We start from the raw sequence: 17500 nt of genomic DNA on the forward strand, positions 1-17500 counted from the left end.
GATAGGGACTATACTGAAGCCTCTGAATTAAGTACGATGTCGGGAAGGCAATAAAATACTCTAATTTTTTTCTATGCGACAGGGTAACTTTATCTTTGTTTTTTGTTTCTTTGGTGTCTCAGACTTAAATTTTGTATCTCCTTCCGCAAAGTCACGCTGCTTCCCACCCACCCCCCTTTCCCCGTTACTCTCTACCATCCCCTTACATTTCAACCCCTCCCCCCTTCCGCCCAGTTTGTCCTCATCGCCCCCCAGAATCTCCCCAACTTCCCCAAGTGGCGGTACCTCGACTTTTGGGAAACAATGGTCTAGCCCGAATTGATTTGATCTCTTGGAATTCAAAATCTGTCTTATGGCCAGGATCACTTCACAGGCGATTTCCATAGAAATTTATTTGTTGATAAGAATTGTTGATTGATATTAATGGAGATACAAATAAAGAATTAAAGTAAATCAGGCCATTATCTTTCAGGCCATAACACCGACAACTGGAATATTAAGTCTAACCATAACCATTAAATAATCAGCTTAGGAAACATGGAGCTATTTCATCTTTATTTTCTATTTCATCTTTATCTTTATTCATTTATATAATTACATTCATCATCCATCCATCAACCATCTATCTACATATCAATTATATATTCTTTTAAATATGGAAAACAGGAAATAATTGCGAACACGACCTAACGAGAGGGCAAGGTTTTGAAGGGATGTTTCCATTGGTGAACAGGCCTGATGCAATAAAACACGTCAGTGTGATTAACAAAGGGAACCAAGAATATGAGAGTCAGGGACGAAAGAACTAATAGAAATAGAAATGGATGGGGCATGTCAATCAGGTAAATCAGAAATTAGCATAAGAAATAGGAACTTCAATTTAGAATTGGATTTGCGAAACGAATTGAGTCTGGTTTAAAATGGGAAAATTCATAGAAAATTTTTTTGAATCGTAAATTCAGAACGGGGAGGTTGAATGCACTCAGAACGGAATCTTCCACAAGCACACGCACATGTTCATCTTATTCATATGTATGGGGAAACACAGGGAAGTAGTACATTTATACTTATTGTGTATAGTATATATTACTTACCAACATCAAACCAAACCTTCAAAAACACGCTCAAACTTATAACATGACTCACACGTAATCACAATCACAAACCCAAGTATTTCTCTCTCTCTCTCTCTCTATCTCTCTCTCTCTTTCTCTCTCTCTCTGCTACACACGCACACATACTACTTACTTTACTTCCTAACTATTATTATTAGTACGTATACTTCTGAATAAGAACATACGTGTAACCGTCTCAATGTATTTCCTAACATTGATTATTTCTCGTCCTAGAAATTAATGGGAAAATTGATTCCAGTCCTGATAGAACGAGATTAGCTAGCATTAATGAGACCTGTAGAAGCCGCAATTAGAATATCACCTTTTTAGTAATTCATCCAAGTTAATTCCATTTTCTTGATGCTTACACCATTGTCACTAACCGCCATGTTAAGTAGAGCTCATCTTGAACGTTTTTTTTTTCGAACCTATTTTGCATTTTGATCGAATAGTTATTATGATAACTAACTGTGTGTGGGAATATTGATAGCAATGCGAATTATTTTGAGGGAAAGATTTTTAAAGATGACAATGAAAATATACATTATTTAAAAAATACCAAACGCAACTGAAAAGAGTCTCAAAATACTTGGAGGTGCCGGGGATTGAACCCGGGTCTTCTCACATGCGAAGCGAGCACTCTACCTCTGAGTTACACCCCCATATTACTCTCCATATGCAGACATTTACAAAAAGGGATGAATAAGTGAATGCCATCTATACGATGACGGCACTACTGCATGACTTTAATTATATCAATAATAAATTATGATAATAAGAGTAATAACTTTAATCAAGCAAATTATTCCCGAAGAAAATAAAACAAAATCAATCGTTACTTTATGTATTATGTAGTAAGTAAGTCTTATGTTATGGTTAAAGCTGCTCCCATTTCTCCTAGTCCACATTCCCCCCAAAAAACAAAAATAAAACGAAATACAATACAAATTCGAAACATATTTGTTTATCACATAAGATATGATCTTGTCAGTAAGTTTATAAACAGATATGGAAATGGTAATGGTATTTGGTAATTTAACTGTAGTTTTTCATTCCCCTCCCCCCGAAAAAAAAAATATATATGTTTTCTCTTTCTCTCTCTCTCTCTTTCACAGACAGAAAAGCTACAGTTAGTTGAGTTACTGTTGTCCCTTACAAAGATTTACAAACTTCTGGAAGTAGAAAACTAATAGGACAAGTAAAAAGTACTTGGAACTGTAATCAAATGTCAATGCGATGGATGTGGGCGGTACAAGATCAAATGCTCAGCATCAGTGTGGAATGTAGCGAGAGATTTCTGTTTGCTGCCCTCCTCTGATAAAATATAGCAAATTTGCGATACGCGGCGGGATAATTTGATGTTGACTTCATTATTGGTAAACCATTAGTGTTTCTTAGGTGTCAGTGACTTCAATCTAGTATCTACTTTGGTGAAAATAGGCGTCGCCTCCCATTTTTCCCTGCGATTCCCTACCACCCCCTTCCATCTCAACCCCTCTCCCCTTCCGCCCAGTTTGTCCTTACCGACCCCTTGAATTTTCTAAAGTTTTCTAGGGAAACTTTATGTAGTATGTCTCACGCCGATTCCACGTCAGACATACTATCAGATTCGGCCAATCACCGAGTGTGATGTCATCAAGCGTCCCTCGCATTTGTAGAATTCAAAATTAGTTTTAAAGCCGAGATCACCTCACAGGCGATTTACTACTTTGTTCATCAATTAATTTTTAATGAAAATTATTAAATACCAACAGAGATAAATATTTAACTAATAGTAAAACAGGCCATTTTCTTTAATGCCGAGATATTTCTTTATATATTTTTGATTTCGTATCGTTATTCCATTTGTTTTATTCATCATTCATTCATTCACTCATTTCCTGTCATCAATCAGATTATATACATATCAATTATATATTCTTTTCAGTGCGGAAAAATGACACCGTATTTCTTATGAATCGGAGAGGTTTAAATCACCCGGAATGGAATGTTCCACAGGCACACACACACACACACACACACACACACACACACACACACACACACACACACACACACACACACACGCGTGTTCATCTTATTCATACGGTGTATATAGTGTATATTACTTAACTTTAAACCATGACCTCACAAACACGCACAAATATGACACGCATAAGTATTTTTTCCTTTATTCTCTGCCATACATACTACTTACTTTACTTCCATACTGTTTTTATCAGTCACACACACACATATGTTAGTGCACGTCTGCATAAGAACGTGTAAACGTCCCAATGCATTTCCTGACATTCATAATATCTCGTCTTAAAAATGCTAGGATTAAAGAGAGCTGTAGAAACCGTCATTTGAATATAACCTTTTTAGTAATTCATCAGTGTAATATCCATTTTCCTTGTCATTACACCGTTGTCATTATCCGCCATGTTAGGTAGAGTTAATTTTGCTGAACCTCTTCTTTTGGGGTCATTTTGACTCTGTCAAAGTGAATAATGATCACGAGAACTGCGTGGGGATAATGATAGCGATACGAATTATTATGGGGGGAGGTGACAATGAAAATCTATTTCTTTATAACAAAGATAACTGCAAGGAGCTTCAAAATACTTGGAGGTGCCGGGGATTGAACCCGGGTCTTCTCACATGCGAAGCGAGCACTCTACCTCTGAGTTACACCCCCATATTACTCTCCATATGCAGACATTTACAAAAAGTGATGAATAAGTGAATGCTCTCTATAATACACTTCTACACTTTGCAAACCATATACTCAATAAGGTATGAAAGAGTAACAATTGTAGGACTACTGCATGCCCGAGACTAATAGTAATAGTCATAATAATAATAATATTAATAGCAATAATAATAATAATAACAGTAAAAATAAATATCAATGATAATAATAATAATAGAAAGTCTTGTGTATTATTAATCAAGCAAATTAGTCCCTTGGCTGTAGGTATAACCGAAGTCATTGTTTTCCCCCAAAATGAACTATTTTCTCTTTTCCAAACAGAAAATCTACAGTTTTATCATCTAATGGCATCCCTTCCGAAGCTGAAGTTTTGGAAGTAGCGGAATAAGAACAAGGAAAAAGTACATGTACCTGCAATGAAATGTCAATGCGATGGATATGGTCGGTGCACTATCAAACACTCAGCGTCAGTGTGGAAGGGAGCAAGTGAGTTTCTGTTTGTGCCCTTAATTTGATAAAAGATAGCGACTGCAATGCAGACTCTCAAACTAAGTACCATGTTAGGAAGGCATGTTTTGCTTTTCTATATGCGGTAGGATACCTCGGCGTTGATTTCATTATGGGTAAACCATTAGTGTTTCTTAGGTGTCAGAGACTTCAATCTTACATCTACTTTGGTGAAGACAGGTTATCGCCTCCCAATCCACCCCCCCCCTCCCCCCTCCCCCTAACATTCCTTTCTATCTCAACACCTCTCCGCTTCCGCCCAGTTTTTCCTCATCAACCCCTTTCATCTTCCAAAGTTCCCCAGGGAGCGGTGCCGTCGACTTTGGAAAACACTAGTGTAGCGTGAACTGATGTGTTAGAATAGCATATCCGACGAAATAACAGGCGATTCCGCGTCAGATATAATAGCAGCGTCGGCTAATCACCGAGTATGATATAATTTCCGTTTTTTGTCTTACTCCGATAAAAGATAGGGACTTTACGATATGCAGCGGGATACTTTGATGTTGATTTCATTATTGGTAAACCATTAGTGTTTCTTAGGTGTCAGTGACTTCAATCTTGTATCTACTTTGGTGAAAATAGGCGTCGCCTCCCATTTTTCCCTGCGATTCCCTACCACCCCCTTCCATCTCAACCCCTCTCCCCTTCCGCCCAGTTTGTCCTTACCGACTCCTTGAATTTTCTAAAGTTTCCTAGGAAGCGGTAACGTCGACTTTGGGAAACACTGTTTTAACGCGAACCGATCTGTTGGAAGAGCATATCCGATGAAATATCAGCCGATTCCGCGTCAGACATATCAGCGTCGGCTAATCACCGAATGTGATGTCATCAAGCGTCCCTCGCATTTATAGAATTCAAAATTAGTTTTAAAGCCGAGATCACCTCACAGGCGATTTACTACTTTGTTCATCAATTAATTTTTAATGAAAATTATTTAATACCAACAGAGAAACAAATATTAAAATAATAGTAAAAACAGGCCATTTTCTTTAATACCGAGATATTTCTTTATGTTTTTGATTTCTTATCGTTATTCCATTGTTCTATTTATCATTCATCCATTCACTCATTTCCTGCCATCAATTAGTTTATATACATATCAATTATATATTCTTTTTATTACGGAAAAATGACTCCGTATTTCTTATGAATCGGATATTCAGAACGGAGAGGTTTAAAGCACCCGGAACGGAATATTCCACAGGCACACATGTTCATCTTATTCATACGTATGCGGAAACATCGGGAAATAGTAAATTTATATTCATGGTGTATATAGTGTATATTAACATCAAACCATGACTTCACAAACACGCACAAATATAACACGCATAAGTATTTTTTTTCTCTCTGCCATACATACTACTTACTTTACTTCCATACTGTTTTTATCAGTCACACACACACATGTTAGTGCACGTCTGCATAAGAACGTGTAAACGTCCCAATGCATTTCCTGACATTCATAATATCTCGTCTTAAAAATGCTAGGATTAAAGAGAGTTGTAGAAACCGCCATTTGAACATAACCTTTTTAGTAATTCATCATGTAATATCCATTTTCCTTGTCATTACACCGTTGTCATTAACCACCATGTTAGGTAGAGTTAATTTTGCTGAACCTTTTTTTTTTTGGGGGGGGGGCATTTTGACTCTGTCAAAGCGAATAATGATCACGAGAACTACGTGGGGATAATGATAGCGATACGAATTATTATGGGGGGGGGGGGGGTGACAATAAAAATCTATTCCTTTATAACAAAGATAACTGCAAGGAGCTTCAAAATACTTGGAGGTGCCGGGGATTGAACCCGGGTCTTCTCACATGCGAAGCGAGCACTCTACCTCTGAGTTACACCCCCATATTACTCTCCATATGCAGACATTTACAAAAAGTGATGAATAATTGTATACTATCTATAATACGCTTTTACACTTTGCAAACCATACACTCGATAAGGAATGAAAGAGTAACAATTGTAGGACTACTGCATGCCCGAGACTAATAGTAATAGTCATAATAATAATAATAGTATCAATAGCAATAATAGTAATAATAACAATAAAAATAAATAATATCAATGTTAATAATAATAACAGTAAGTCTTGTGCATTATTAGTCAAGCAAATTAGTCCCTTGGCTGTAGGTATAACCGAAGTCATTGTTTTCCCCCAAAATGAACTATTTTCTCTTTTCCAAACAGAAAATCTACAGTTATATCATCTAATGGCATCCCTTCCGAAGCTGAAGTTTTGGAAGTAGCGGAATAAGAACAAGGAAAAAAATAAAAGATAGCGACTGCAATGCAGCCTCTCAAACTAAGTACGATTTTAGGAAAGCAATAAAGTGCTGTTTTGCTCTTCTATATGCGGTAGGATACCTCGACGTTGATTTCATTATTGGTAAACCATTAGTGTTTCTTAAGTGTCAGAGACTTCAATCTTACATCTACTTTGGTGAAGACACGTTATCGCCTCCCATTCCACCCCCCCCCCTCCCCCGCTATTCCCTAACATTCCTTTCTATCTCAACACCTCTCCGCTTCCGCCCAGTTTTTCCTCATCAACCCCTTTCATCTTCCAAAGTTCCCCAGGGAGCGGTACCGTCGACTTTGGAAAACACTAGTGTAGCGTGAACTGATGTGTTAGAATAGCATATCCGACGAAATAAGAGGCGATTCCGCGTCAGACATAATAGCAGCGTCGGCTAATCACCGAGTATGATATAATTTCCGTTTTTTGTCTTACTCCGATAAAAGATAGGGACTTTACGATATGCGGCGGGATACTTTGATGTTGATTTCATTATTGGTAAACCATTAGTGTTTCTTAGGTGTCAGTGACTTCAATCTTGTATCTACTTTGGTGAAAATAGGCGTCGCCTCCCATTTTTCCCTGCGATTCCCTACCACCCCCTTCCATCTCAACCCCTCTCCCCTTCCGCCCAGTTTGTCCTTACCGACCCCTTGAATTTTCTAAAGTTTCCTAGGAAGCGGTAACGTCGACTTTGGGAAACACTGTTTTAACGCGAACCGATCTGTTGGAAGAGCATATCCGATGAAATATCAGCCGATTCCGCGTCAGACATATCAGCGTCGGCCAATCACCGAATGTGATGTCATCAAGCGTCCCTCGCATTTGTAGAATTCAAAATTAGTTTTAAAGCCGAGATCACCTCACAGGCGATTTACTACTTTGTTCATCAATTAATTTTTAATGAAAATTATTTAATACCAACAGAGAAACAAATATCAAAATAATAGTAAAAAAGGCCATTATCTTTAATACCGAGATATTTCTTTATGTTTTTTATTTCTTATCGTTATTCCATTGTTCTATTTATCATTCATCCATTCACTCATTTCCTGCCATCAATTAGTTTATATACATATCAATTATATATTCTTTTTATTACGGAAAAATGACTCCGTATTTCTTATGAATCGGATATTCAGAACGGAGAGGTTTAAAGCACCCGGAACGGAATATTCCACAGGCACACATGTTCATCTTATTCATACGTATGCGGAAACATCGGGAAATAGTAAATTTATATTCATGGTGTATATAGTGTATATTAACATCAAACCATGACTTCACAAACACGCACAAATATGACACGCATAAGTATTTTTTTCTCTCTGCCATACATACTACTTACTTTACTTCCATACTGTTTTTATCAGTCACACACACACATGTTAGTGCACGTCTGCATAAGAACGTGTAAACGTCCCAATGCATTTCCTGACATTCATAATATCTCGTCTTAAAAATGCTAGGATTAAAGAGATTTGTAGAAACCGCCATTTGAACATAATCTTCTTAGTAATTCATCAATGTAATATCCATTTTCCTTGTCATTACACCGTTGTCATTAACCACCATGTTAGGTAGAGTTAATTTTGCTGAACCTTTTTTTTTTTGGGGGGGGGGGGCATTTTGACTCCGTCAAAGCGAAGAATGATCACGAGAACTACGTGGGGATAATGATAGCGATACGAATTATTATGGGGGGGGGGGTGACAATTAAAATCTATTCCTTTATAACAAAGATAACTGCAAGGAGCTTCAAAATACTTGGAGGTGCCGGGGATTGAACCCGGGTCTTCTCACATGCGAAGCGAGCACTCTACCTCTGAGTTACACCCCCATATTACTCTCCATATGCAGACATTTACAAAAAGTGATGAATAATTGTATACTATCTATAATACGCTTTTACACTTTGCAAACCATACACTCGATAAGGAATGAAAGAGTAACAATTGTAGGACTACTGCATGCCCGAGACTAATAGTAATAGTCATAATAATAATAATAGTATCAATAGCAATAATAGTAATAATAACAATAAAAATAAATAATATCAATGTTAATAATAATAACAGTAAGTCTTGTGCATTATTAGTCAAGCAAATTAGTCCCTTGGCTGTAGGTATAACCGAAGTCATTGTTTTCCCCCAAAATGAACTATTTTCTCTTTTCCAAACAGAAAATCTACAGTTATATCATCTAATGGCATCCCTTCCGAAGCTGAAGTTTTGGAAGTAGCGGAATAAGAACAAGGAAAAAAATAAAAGATAGCGACTGCAATGCAGCCTCTCAAACTAAGTACGATTTTAGGAAAGCAATAAAGTGCTGTTTTGCTCTTCTATATGCGGTAGGATACCTCGACGTTGATTTCATTATTGGTAAACCATTAGTGTTTCTTAAGTGTCAGAGACTTCAATCTTACATCTACTTTGGTGAAGACACGTTATCGCCTCCCATTCCACCCCCCCCCCCCTGCCCCGCTATTCCCTAACATTCCTTTCTATCTCAACACCTCTCCGCTTCCGCCCAGTTTTTCCTCATCAACCCCTTTCATCTTCCAAAGTTCCCCAGGGAGCGGTACCGTCGACTTTGGAAAACACTAGTGTAGCGTGAACTGATGTTAGAATAGCATATCCGACGAAATAAGAGGCGATTCCGCGTCAGACATAATAGCAGCGTCGGCTAATCACCGAGTATGATATAATTTCCGTTTTTTGTCTTACTCCGATAAAAGATAGGGATTTTACGATATGCGGCGGGATACTTTGATGTTGATTTCATTATTGGTAAACCATTAGTGTTTCTTAGGTGTCAGTGACTTCAATCTTGTATCTACTTTGGTGAAAATAGGCGTCGCCTCCCATTTTTCCCTGCGATTCCCTACCACCCCCTTCCATCTCAACCCCTCTCCCCTTCCGCCCAGTTTGTCCTTACCGACCCCTTGAATTTTCTAAAGTTTCCTAGGAAGCGGTAACGTCGACTTTGGGAAACACTGTTTTAACGCGAACCGATCTGTTGGAAGAGCATATCCGATGAAATATCAGCCGATTCCGCGTCAGACATATCAGCGTCGGCCAATCACCGAATGTGATGTCATCAAGCGTCCCTCGCATTTGTAGAATTCAAAATTAGTTTTAAAGCCGAGATCACCTCACAGGCGATTTACTTTGTTCATCAATTAATTTTTAATGAAAATTATTTAATACCAACAGAGAAACAAATATCAAAATAATAGTAAAAAAGGCCATTATCTTTAATACCGAGATATTTCTTTATGTTTTTTATTTCTTATCCTTATTCCATTGTTCTATTTATCATTCATCCATTCACTCATTTCCTGCCATCAATTAGTTTATATACATATCAATTATATATTCTTTTTATTACGGAAAAATGACTCCGTATTTCTTATGAATCGGATATTCAGAACGGAGAGGTTTAAAGCACCCGGAACGGAATATTATACAGGCACACATGTTCATCTTATTCATACGTATGCGGAAACATCGGGAAATAGTAAATTTATATTCATGGTGTATATAGTGTATATTAACATCAAACCATGACTTCACAAACACGCACAAATATGACACGCATAAGTATTTTTTTTCTCTCTGCCATACATACTACTTACTTTACTTCCATACTGTTTTTATCAGTCACACACACACATGTTAGTGCACGTCTGCATAAGAACGTGTAAACGTCCCAATGCATTTCCTGACATTCATAATATCTCGTCTTAAAAATGCTAGGATTAAAGAGAGTTGTGGAAACCGCCATTTGAACATAACCTTTTTAGTAATTCATCAATGTAATATCCATTTTCCTTGTCATTACACCGTTGTCATTAACCACCATGTTAGATAGAGTTAATTTTGCTGAACCTTTTTTTTTTTTTGGGGGGGGGGGCATTTTGACTCTGTCAAAGCGAATAATGATCACGAGAACTACGTGGGGATAATGATAGCGATACGAATTATTATGGGGGGGGGGGAGTGACAATAAAAATCTATTCCTTTATAACAAAGATAACTGCAAGGATCTTCAAAATACTTGGAGGTGCCGGGGATTGAACCCGGGTCTTCTCACATGCGAAGCGAGCACTCTACCTCTGAGTTACACCCCCATATTACTCTCCATATGCAGACATTTACAAAAAGGGATGAATAATTGTATACTATCTATAATACGCTTTTACACTTTGCAAACCATACACTCGATAAGGAATGAAAGAGTAACAATTGTAGGACTACTGCATGCCCGAGACTAATAGTAATAGTCATAATAATAATAATAGTATTAATACCAATAATAGTAATAATAACAATAAAAATAAATAATATCAATGTTAATAATAATAACAGTAAGTCTTGTGCATTATTAGTCAAGCAAATTAGTCCCTTGGCTGTAGGTATAACCGAAGTCATTGTTTTCCCCCAAAATGAACTATTTTCTCTTTTCCAAACAGAAAATCTACAGTTATATCATCTAATGGCATCCCTTCCGAAGCTGAAGTTTTGGAAGTAGCGGAATAAGAACAAGGAAAAAAATAAAAGATAGCGACTGCAATGCAGCCTCTCAAACTAAGTACGATTTTAGGAAGGCAATAAAATGCTGTTTTGCTCTTCTATATGCGGTAGGATACCTCGACGTTGATTTCATTATTGGTAAACCATTAGTGTTTCTTAAGTGTCAGAGACTTCAATCTTACATCTACTTTGGTGAAGACACGTTATCGCCTCCCATTCCACCCCCCCTCCCCCGCTATTCCCTAACATTCCTTTCTATCTCAACACCTCTCCGCTTCCGCCCAGTTTTTCCTCATCAACCCCTTTCATCTTCCAAAGTTCCCCAAGGAGCGGTACCGTCGACTTTGGAAAACACTAGTGTAGCGTGAACTGATATGTTGGAATAGCATATCCGACGAAATAAGAGGCGATTCCGCGTCAGACATAATAGCAGCGTCGGCTAATCACCGAGTATGATATAATTTCCCTGTTTTGTCTTACTCCGATAAAAGATAGGGACTTTACGATATGCGGCGGGATACTTTGATGTTGATTTCATTATTGGTAAACCATTAGTGTTTCTTAGGTGTCAGTGACTTCAATCTTGTATCTACTTTGGTGAAAATAGGCATCGCCTGCCATTTTTCCCTGCGATTCCCTACCACCCCCTTCCATCTCAACCCCTCTCCCCTTCCGCCCAGTTTGTCCTTACCGACTCCTTGAATTTTCTAAAGTTTCCTAGGAAGCGGTAACGTCGACTTTGGGAAACACTGTTTTAACGCGAACCGATCTGTTGGAAGAGCATATCCGATGAAATATCAGCCGATTCCGCGTCAGACATATCAGCGTCGGCTAATCACCGAATGTGATGTCATCAAGCGTCCCTCGCATTTGTAGAATTCAAAATTAGTTTTAAAGCCGAGATCACCTCACAGGCGATTTACTACTTTGTTCATCAATTAATTTTTAATGAAAATTATTTAATACCAACAGAGAAACAAATATTAAAATAATAGTAAAAAAGGCCATTATCTTTAATACCGAGATATTTCTTTATGTTTTTGATTTCTTATCGTTATTCCATTGTTCTATTTATCATTCATCCATTCACTCATTTCCTGCCATCAATTAGTTTATATACATATCAATTATATATTCTTTTTATTACGGAAAAATGACTCCGTATTTCTTATGAATCGGATATTCAGAACGGAGAGGTTTAAAGCACCCGGAACGGAATATTCCACAGGCACACATGTTCATCTTATTCATACGTATGCGGAAACATCGGGAAATAGTAAATTTATATTCATGGTGTATATAGTGTATATTAACATCAAACCATGACTTCACAAACACGCACAAATATGACACGCATAAGTATTTTTTTTCTCTCTGCCATACATACTACTTACTTTACTTCCATACTGTTTTTATCAGTCACACACACACATGTTAGTGCACGTCTGCATAAGAACGTGTAAACGTCCCAATGCATTTCCTGACATTCATAATATCTCGTCTTAAAAATGCTAGGATTAAAGAGAGTTGTAGAAACCGCCATTTGAACATAACCTTTTTAGTAATTCATCAATGTAATATCCATTTTCCTTGTCATTACACCGTTGTCATTAACCACCATGTTAGGTAGAGTTAATTTTGCTGAACCTTTTTTTTTTTTTTTTTTTTTTGGGGGGGGGCATTTTGACTCTGTCAAAGCGAATAATGATCACGAGAACTACGTGGGGATAATGATAGCGATACGAATTATTATGGGGGGGGGAGTGACAATAAAAATTTATTTCTTTATAACAAAGATAACTGCAAGGAGCTTCAAAATACTTGGAGGTGCCGGGGATTGAACCCGGGTCTTCTCACATGCGAAGCGAGCACTCTACCTCTGAGTTACACCCCCATATTACTCCCCATATGCAGACATTTACAAAAAGGGATGAATAATTGTATACTATCTATAATACGCTTTTACACTTTGCAAACCATACACTCGATAAGGAATGAAAGAGTAACAATTGTAGGACTACTGCATGCCCGAGACTAATAGTAATAGTCATAATAATAATAATAGTATCAATAGCAATAATAGTAATAATAACAATAAAAATAAATAATATCAATGTTAATAATAATAACAGTAAGTCTTGTGCATTATTAGTCAAGCAAATTAGTCCCTTGGCTGTAGGTATAACCGAAGTCATTGTTTTCCCCCAAAATGAACTATTTTCTCTTTTCCAAACAGAAAATCTACAGTTATATCATCTAATGGCATCCCTTCCGAAGCTGAAGTTTTGGAAGTAGCGGAATAAGAACAAGGAAAAAAATAAAAGATAGCGACTGCAATGCAGCCTCTCAAACTAAGTACGATTTTAGGAAGGCAATAAAATGCTGTTTTGCTCTTCTATATGCGGTAGGATACCTCGACGTTGATTTCATTATTGGTAAACCATTAGTGTTTCTTAAGTGTCAGAGACTTCAATCTTACATCTACTTTGGTGAAGACACGTTATCGCCTCCCATTCCACCCCCCCTCCCCCGCTATTCCCTAACATTCCTTTCTATCTCAACACCTCTCCGCTTCCGCCCAGTTTTTCCTCATCAACCCCTTTCATCTTCCAAAGTTCCCCAGGGAGCGGTACCGTCGACTTTGGAAAACACTAGTGTAGCTAGAACTGATATGTTGGAATAGCATATCCGACGAAATAACAGGCGATTCCGCGTCAGACATAATAGCAGCGTCGGCTAATCACCGAGTATGATATAATTTCCCTGTTTTGTCTTACTCCGATAAAAGATAGGGACTTTACGATATGCGGCGGGATACTTTGATGTTGATTTCATTATTGGTAAACCATTAGTGTTTCTTAGGTGTCAGTGACTTCAATCTTGTATCTACTTTGGTGAAAATAGGCGTCGCCTCCCATTTTTCCCTGCGATTCCCTACCACCCCCTTCCATCTCAACCCCTCTCCCCTTCCGCCCAGTTTGTCCTTACCGACTCCTTGAATTTTCTAAAGTTTCCTAGGAAGCGGTAACGTCGACTTTGGGAAACACTGTTTTAACGCGAACCGATCTGTTGGAAGAGCATATCCGATGAAATATCAGCCGATTCCGCGTCAGACATATCAGCGTCGGCTAATCACCGAATGTGATGTCATCAAGCGTCCCTCGCATTTGTAGAATTCAAAATTAGTTTTAAAGCCGAGATCACCTCACAGGCGATTTACTACTTTGTTCATCAATTAATTTTTAATGAAAATTATTTAATACCAACAGAGAAACAAATATTAAAATAATAGTAAAAAAGGCCATTATCTTTAATACCGAGATATTTCTTTATGTTTTTTATTTCTTATCGTTATTCCATTGTTCTATTTATCATTCATCCATTCACTCATTTCCTGCCATCAATTAGTTTATATACATATCAATTATATATTCTTTTTATTACGGAAAAATGACTCCGTATTTCTTATGAATCGGATATTCAGAACGGAGAGGTTTAAAGCACCCGGAACGGAATATTCCACAGGCACACATGTTCATCTTATTCATACGTATGCGGAAACATCGGGAAATAGTAAATTTATATTCATGGTGTATATAGTGTATATTAACATCAAACCATGACTTCACAAACACGCACAAATATGACACGCATAAGTATTTTTTTTCTCTCTGCCATACATACTACTTACTTTACTTCCATACTGTTTTTATCAGTCACACACACACATGTTAGTGCACGTCTGCATAAGAACGTGTAAACGTCCCAATGCATTTCCTGACATTCATAATATCTCGTCTTAAAAATGCTAGGATTAAAGAGAGTTGTAGAAACCGCCATTTGAACATAACCTTTTTAGTAATTCATCAATGTAATATCCATTTTCCTTGTCATTACACCGTTGTCATTAACCACCATGTTAGGTAGAGTTAATTTTGCTGAACCTCTTTTTTTTTATTTGACTCTGTCAAAGCGAATAATGATCACGAGAACTGCGTGGGGATAATGATAGCGATGCGAATTATTATGGGGAGGGGAGGTGCCAATAAAAATCTATTTCTTTATAACAAAGAGCTTCAAAATACTTGGAGGTGCCGGGGATTGAACCCGGGTCTTCTCACATGCGAAGCGAGCACTCTACCTCTGAGTTACACCCCCATATTACTCTCCATATGCAGACATTTACAAAAAGTGATGAATAAGTGAATGCTCTCTATAATACACTTCTACACTTTGCAAACCATATACTCAATAAGGTATGAAAGAGTAACAATTGCAGGACTACTGCATGCCCGAGACTAATAGTAATAGTGATAATAATAATATTAATATCAATGATAATAATAATAATAAAAATAAAAAGAATAATGGTAATAAATAATATCAATGATAATAATAATAACAGTAAGTCATGTGCATTATTATTAATCAAGCAAATTAGTCCCTTGGCTGTAGGTATAACCGAAGTAAGAAAATAAAAGTCAGTACTTTAAAGAGCAATTAATCGTCCCTTTGTATTATGTACTTAAATGTTATGTTATGATTAATTCTTCCCCCCCCCCCATAGGTCCAATACATTCATAACCCTGAGAAAGAGTACTGGTAAATATAATGTAATGTGTGGCACAAAAGTGGACTCTCATATAGGTAATAATCACTTAAGGGCTACAGCTGCAGATGTCTGTGAAGGACAGTTAAAGTAAACTCTTTATTTTGTAATGTTGATGCATTTTTTGCTTCATTGTTTTCCTCTAAAATATATTTTCTCTTTTCCAGACAGAAAAGTTACAGTTATATCAGCTGATGGCATCCCTTCCGAAGCTGAATTTCTGGAAGATAGCGACTGTAATGAAGCCTCTCAAACTAAGTACGATGTTAGGAAGGCAATAAAATACTGTTTTGCTTTACTATATGCGGTAGGATACCTTGACGTTGATTTAATTATTGGTAAACCATTAGTGTTTCTTAGTTGTCAGAGACTTCAATCTTGTATTTACTTTGGTGAAGACACGTTATCCTCCCATTCCATCCCCCCCACTCCCCCGCTATTCCCTAACATCCCCTTCCATCTCAACCCCTCTCCCCTTCCGTTCAGTTTGTCCTCATCGACTCCTTGAATCTCCAATGTTCCCAAGGGAGCGATACCGTCGACTTTGGGAAACACTAGTGTAGCGTGAACTGATCTGTTTGAATAACATATCCGATGAAATAGGCGATTCCGCGTCAGACATAATATCAGCGTCGGCTAAACACCGAGCGTGAAGTCATCAAGCGTCCCTCGCATTTGTAGAATTCAAAATTAATTTTATGGCCGAAATCACTTCACAGGCGATTTGCTGCTTAGTTCACCAGTTTATTTTTAATGAAAATGAAATGGAAATACAAATAATCAAGTAATAGTAAAATAAGCCATAATCTTTAACACCAACAGATGGAATAGTAAATCTAAAAATAAGCAGCTTTAGAGACAGGCACTTATTTCATTTTTATATTGTTCATACATATTTCGTATTGTTACCTATTCATATATTTATATTCATCATTCATCCATCCACACAGTTCCTGTCATCAACCCATCTAACTACATATTAATTATATATTCTTTTTATTACGGAAAACAGGAAATAAACGCGAACGTGACCAAGGATTTAGAAGGATTTTTACACTAGCGAACAGGCCTGTTGCAACAAAACGCGTCAATGTGATAAACAATGCGAACCAAGAATTTGAACCTAAACTAAAGAATCCCTTATTGTGTTTGTAAAACGAATGGAGACGCGTTTACTATGGGAAAATTCAATAGAAAAATGACACCGAATTTTTTCTGAATCGGAAATTTAGAACGGGAAGGTTCAAAGTACCCGGAAACGGAATATTCCACAGACACGCATATGTCTATCCTTTTCATATATCTGGGGAAACGTTAAGAAATAGTAGATGTATATTTATATTGTATATAATGTACATGCCTTCATAAACACGTATGAAATGTACATTTACCATGGCTCATACTCACAATCACAAATTCACTTTATTTTTATCTTTCGTCCTTACATACACATACTTCTTACTATACTTATTTACTCCCTGTTTTTATTAGTCACTCGTTCACATAAATGTATGTTTGTGCACTTATGAAAAACGTACTTATGAACTTCCGATCTTCCCATTTTTCGTCTTAGAAATGACGAAAATATATTTCAGTCATGACAGGAGAGTAATTACCATTAATTAGAGCCGTAGAAACTGCAATTAGATTAACCTTGCAGTAATACATAATGTAATGGCTATTTGCTTTGTGATTTGCCGAACAGTCGATATGTGTACAATGT

General features: G+C 37.2%; 7 non-coding genes across 7 annotated transcripts; all 7 read right to left on the reverse strand.

The window, feature by feature from the left end:
- Positions 1–1705: 1705 nt before the first annotated feature.
- On the reverse strand, positions 1706–1777 carry Trnaa-cgc. The gene has a single exon. It is a non-coding gene; the product is annotated as a tRNA-Ala (tRNA).
- Positions 1778–3723: 1946 nt separating this feature from the next.
- Positions 3724–3795, reverse strand: Trnaa-cgc. The gene has a single exon. It is a non-coding gene; the product is annotated as a tRNA-Ala (tRNA).
- A 2315-nt stretch (positions 3796–6110) lies between these two features.
- Trnaa-cgc lies at positions 6111–6182 on the reverse strand. Its single transcript has one exon. It is a non-coding gene; the product is annotated as a tRNA-Ala (tRNA).
- Positions 6183–8401: 2219 nt separating this feature from the next.
- On the reverse strand, positions 8402–8473 carry Trnaa-cgc. The gene has a single exon. It is a non-coding gene; the product is annotated as a tRNA-Ala (tRNA).
- A 2220-nt stretch (positions 8474–10693) lies between these two features.
- On the reverse strand, positions 10694–10765 carry Trnaa-cgc. The gene has a single exon. It is a non-coding gene; the product is annotated as a tRNA-Ala (tRNA).
- A 2225-nt stretch (positions 10766–12990) lies between these two features.
- Positions 12991–13062, reverse strand: Trnaa-cgc. The gene has a single exon. It is a non-coding gene; the product is annotated as a tRNA-Ala (tRNA).
- A 2192-nt stretch (positions 13063–15254) lies between these two features.
- Trnaa-cgc lies at positions 15255–15326 on the reverse strand. Its single transcript has one exon. It is a non-coding gene; the product is annotated as a tRNA-Ala (tRNA).
- Positions 15327–17500: the final 2174 nt, after the last annotated feature.

Source organism: Penaeus monodon, chromosome 6 (assembly GCF_015228065.2).
Source record: "Penaeus monodon isolate SGIC_2016 chromosome 6, NSTDA_Pmon_1, whole genome shotgun sequence".
Taxonomy (NCBI): domain Eukaryota; kingdom Metazoa; phylum Arthropoda; class Malacostraca; order Decapoda; family Penaeidae; genus Penaeus; species Penaeus monodon.